Raw genomic sequence first — 5,000 nt, 5'->3', positions numbered from 1 at the left:
GTTAGGGTTAGGGTTAGGGTTAGGGTTAGGGTTAGGGTTAGGGTTAGGGTTAGGGTTAGGGTTAGGGTTAGGGTTAGGGTTAGGGTTAGGGTTAGGGTTAGGGTTAGGGTTAGGGTTAGGGTTAGGGTTAGGGTTAGGGTTAGGGTTAGGGTTAGGGTTAGGGTTAGGGTTAGGGTTAGGGTTAGGGTTAGGGTTAGGGTTAGGGTTAGGGTTAGGGTTAGGGTTAGGGTTAGGGTTAGGGTTAGGGTTAGGGTTAGGGTTAGGGTTAGGGTTAGGGTTAGGGTTAGGGTTAGGGTTAGGGTTAGGGTTAGGGTTAGGGTTAGGGTTAGGGTTAGGGTTAGGGTTAGGGTTAGGGTTAGGGTTAGGGTTAGGGTTAGGGTTAGGGTTAGGGTTAGGGTTAGGGTTAGGGTTAGGGTTAGGGTTAGGGTTAGGGTTAGGGTTAGGGTTAGGGTTAGGGTTAGGGTTAGGGTTAGGGTTAGGGTTAGGGTTAGGGTTAGGGTTAGGGTTAGGGTTAGGGTTAGGGTTAGGGTTAGGGTTAGGGTTAGGGTTAGGGTTAGGGTTAGGGTTAGGGTTAGGGTTAGGGTTAGGGTTAGGGTTAGGGTTAGGGTTAGGGTTAGGGTTAGGGTTAGGGTTAGGGTTAGGGTTAGGGTTAGGGTTAGGGTTAGGGTTAGGGTTAGGGTTAGGGTTAGGGTTAGGGTTAGGGTTAGGGTTAGGGTTAGGGTTAGGGTTAGGGTTAGGGTTAGGGTTAGGGTTAGGGTTAGGGTTAGGGTTAGGGTTAGGGTTAGGGTTAGGGTTAGGGTTAGGGTTAGGGTTAGGGTTAGGGTTAGGGTTAGGGTTAGGGTTAGGGTTAGGGTTAGGGTTAGGGTTAGGGTTAGGGTTAGGGTTAGGGTTAGGGTTAGGGTTAGGGTTAGGGTTAGGGTTAGGGTTAGGGTTAGGGTTAGGGTTAGGGTTAGGGTTAGGGTTAGGGTTAGGGTTAGGGTTAGGGTTAGGGTTAGGGTTAGGGTTAGGGTTAGGGTTAGGGTTAGGGTTAGGGTTAGGGTTAGGGTTAGGGTTAGGGTTAGGGTTAGGGTTAGGGTTAGGGTTAGGGTTAGGGTTAGGGTTAGGGTTAGGGTTAGGGTTAGGGTTAGGGTTAGGGTTAGGGTTAGGGTTAGGGTTAGGGTTAGGGTTAGGGTTAGGGTTAGGGTTAGGGTTAGGGTTAGGGTTAGGGTTAGGGTTAGGGTTAGGGTTAGGGTTAGGGTTAGGGTTAGGGTTAGGGTTAGGGTTAGGGTTAGGGTTAGGGTTAGGGTTAGGGTTAGGGTTAGGGTTAGGGTTAGGGTTAGGGTTAGGGTTAGGGTTAGGGTTAGGGTTAGGGTTAGGGTTAGGGTTAGGGTTAGGGTTAGGGTTAGGGTTAGGGTTAGGGTTAGGGTTAGGGTTAGGGTTAGGGTTAGGGTTAGGGTTAGGGTTAGGGTTAGGGTTAGGGTTAGGGTTAGGGTTAGGGTTAGGGTTAGGGTTAGGGTTAGGGTTAGGGTTAGGGTTAGGGTTAGGGTTAGGGTTAGGGTTAGGGTTAGGGTTAGGGTTAGGGTTAGGGTTAGGGTTAGGGTTAGGGTTAGGGTTAGGGTTAGGGTTAGGGTTAGGGTTAGGGTTAGGGTTAGGGTTAGGGTTAGGGTTAGGGTTAGGGTTAGGGTTAGGGTTAGGGTTAGGGTTAGGGTTAGGGTTAGGGTTAGGGTTAGGGTTAGGGTTAGGGTTAGGGTTAGGGTTAGGGTTAGGGTTAGGGTTAGGGTTAGGGTTAGGGTTAGGGTTAGGGTTAGGGTTAGGGTTAGGGTTAGGGTTAGGGTTAGGGTTAGGGTTAGGGTTAGGGTTAGGGTTAGGGTTAGGGTTAGGGTTAGGGTTAGGGTTAGGGTTAGGGTTAGGGTTAGGGTTAGGGTTAGGGTTAGGGTTAGGGTTAGGGTTAGGGTTAGGGTTAGGGTTAGGGTTAGGGTTAGGGTTAGGGTTAGGGTTAGGGTTAGGGTTAGGGTTAGGGTTAGGGTTAGGGTTAGGGTTAGGGTTAGGGTTAGGGTTAGGGTTAGGGTTAGGGTTAGGGTTAGGGTTAGGGTTAGGGTTAGGGTTAGGGTTAGGGTTAGGGTTAGGGTTAGGGTTAGGGTTAGGGTTAGGGTTAGGGTTAGGGTTAGGGTTAGGGTTAGGGTTAGGGTTAGGGTTAGGGTTAGGGTTAGGGTTAGGGTTAGGGTTAGGGTTAGGGTTAGGGTTAGGGTTAGGGTTAGGGTTAGGGTTAGGGTTAGGGTTAGGGTTAGGGTTAGGGTTAGGGTTAGGGTTAGGGTTAGGGTTAGGGTTAGGGTTAGGGTTAGGGTTAGGGTTAGGGTTAGGGTTAGGGTTAGGGTTAGGGTTAGGGTTAGGGTTAGGGTTAGGGTTAGGGTTAGGGTTAGGGTTAGGGTTAGGGTTAGGGTTAGGGTTAGGGTTAGGGTTAGGGTTAGGGTTAGGGTTAGGGTTAGGGTTAGGGTTAGGGTTAGGGTTAGGGTTAGGGTTAGGGTTAGGGTTAGGGTTAGGGTTAGGGTTAGGGTTAGGGTTAGGGTTAGGGTTAGGGTTAGGGTTAGGGTTAGGGTTAGGGTTAGGGTTAGGGTTAGGGTTAGGGTTAGGGTTAGGGTTAGGGTTAGGGTTAGGGTTAGGGTTAGGGTTAGGGTTAGGGTTAGGGTTAGGGTTAGGGTTAGGGTTAGGGTTAGGGTTAGGGTTAGGGTTAGGGTTAGGGTTAGGGTTAGGGTTAGGGTTAGGGTTAGGGTTAGGGTTAGGGTTAGGGTTAGGGTTAGGGTTAGGGTTAGGGTTAGGGTTAGGGTTAGGGTTAGGGTTAGGGTTAGGGTTAGGGTTAGGGTTAGGGTTAGGGTTAGGGTTAGGGTTAGGGTTAGGGTTAGGGTTAGGGTTAGGGTTAGGGTTAGGGTTAGGGTTAGGGTTAGGGTTAGGGTTAGGGTTAGGGTTAGGGTTAGGGTTAGGGTTAGGGTTAGGGTTAGGGTTAGGGTTAGGGTTAGGGTTAGGGTTAGGGTTAGGGTTAGGGTTAGGGTTAGGGTTAGGGTTAGGGTTAGGGTTAGGGTTAGGGTTAGGGTTAGGGTTAGGGTTAGGGTTAGGGTTAGGGTTAGGGTTAGGGTTAGGGTTAGGGTTAGGGTTAGGGTTAGGGTTAGGGTTAGGGTTAGGGTTAGGGTTAGGGTTAGGGTTAGGGTTAGGGTTAGGGTTAGGGTTAGGGTTAGGGTTAGGGTTAGGGTTAGGGTTAGGGTTAGGGTTAGGGTTAGGGTTAGGGTTAGGGTTAGGGTTAGGGTTAGGGTTAGGGTTAGGGTTAGGGTTAGGGTTAGGGTTAGGGTTAGGGTTAGGGTTAGGGTTAGGGTTAGGGTTAGGGTTAGGGTTAGGGTTAGGGTTAGGGTTAGGGTTAGGGTTAGGGTTAGGGTTAGGGTTAGGGTTAGGGTTAGGGTTAGGGTTAGGGTTAGGGTTAGGGTTAGGGTTAGGGTTAGGGTTAGGGTTAGGGTTAGGGTTAGGGTTAGGGTTAGGGTTAGGGTTAGGGTTAGGGTTAGGGTTAGGGTTAGGGTTAGGGTTAGGGTTAGGGTTAGGGTTAGGGTTAGGGTTAGGGTTAGGGTTAGGGTTAGGGTTAGGGTTAGGGTTAGGGTTAGGGTTAGGGTTAGGGTTAGGGTTAGGGTTAGGGTTAGGGTTAGGGTTAGGGTTAGGGTTAGGGTTAGGGTTAGGGTTAGGGTTAGGGTTAGGGTTAGGGTTAGGGTTAGGGTTAGGGTTAGGGTTAGGGTTAGGGTTAGGGTTAGGGTTAGGGTTAGGGTTAGGGTTAGGGTTAGGGTTAGGGTTAGGGTTAGGGTTAGGGTTAGGGTTAGGGTTAGGGTTAGGGTTAGGGTTAGGGTTAGGGTTAGGGTTAGGGTTAGGGTTAGGGTTAGGGTTAGGGTTAGGGTTAGGGTTAGGGTTAGGGTTAGGGTTAGGGTTAGGGTTAGGGTTAGGGTTAGGGTTAGGGTTAGGGTTAGGGTTAGGGTTAGGGTTAGGGTTAGGGTTAGGGTTAGGGTTAGGGTTAGGGTTAGGGTTAGGGTTAGGGTTAGGGTTAGGGTTAGGGTTAGGGTTAGGGTTAGGGTTAGGGTTAGGGTTAGGGTTAGGGTTAGGGTTAGGGTTAGGGTTAGGGTTAGGGTTAGGGTTAGGGTTAGGGTTAGGGTTAGGGTTAGGGTTAGGGTTAGGGTTAGGGTTAGGGTTAGGGTTAGGGTTAGGGTTAGGGTTAGGGTTAGGGTTAGGGTTAGGGTTAGGGTTAGGGTTAGGGTTAGGGTTAGGGTTAGGGTTAGGGTTAGGGTTAGGGTTAGGGTTAGGGTTAGGGTTAGGGTTAGGGTTAGGGTTAGGGTTAGGGTTAGGGTTAGGGTTAGGGTTAGGGTTAGGGTTAGGGTTAGGGTTAGGGTTAGGGTTAGGGTTAGGGTTAGGGTTAGGGTTAGGGTTAGGGTTAGGGTTAGGGTTAGGGTTAGGGTTAGGGTTAGGGTTAGGGTTAGGGTTAGGGTTAGGGTTAGGGTTAGGGTTAGGGTTAGGGTTAGGGTTAGGGTTAGGGTTAGGGTTAGGGTTAGGGTTAGGGTTAGGGTTAGGGTTAGGGTTAGGGTTAGGGTTAGGGTTAGGGTTAGGGTTAGGGTTAGGGTTAGGGTTAGGGTTAGGGTTAGGGTTAGGGTTAGGGTTAGGGTTAGGGTTAGGGTTAGGGTTAGGGTTAGGGTTAGGGTTAGGGTTAGGGTTAGGGTTAGGGTTAGGGTTAGGGTTAGGGTTAGGGTTAGGGTTAGGGTTAGGGTTAGGGTTAGGGTTAGGGTTAGGGTTAGGGTTAGGGTTAGGGTTAGGGTTAGGGTTAGGGTTAGGGTTAGGGTTAGGGTTAGGGTTAGGGTTAGGGTTAGGGTTAGGGTTAGGGTTAGGGTTAGGGTTAGGGTTAGGGTTAGGGTTAGGGTTAGGGTTAGGGTTAGGGTTAGGGTTAGGGTTAGGGTTAGGGTTAGGGTTAGGGTTAGGGTTAGGGTTAGGGTTAGGGTTAGGGT

Source organism: Pan paniscus, chromosome 18 (assembly GCF_029289425.2).
Source record: "Pan paniscus chromosome 18, NHGRI_mPanPan1-v2.0_pri, whole genome shotgun sequence".
Lineage (NCBI taxonomy): Eukaryota > Metazoa > Chordata > Mammalia > Primates > Hominidae > Pan > Pan paniscus.
Note: the sequence above shows the minus strand (reverse complement) of the source record.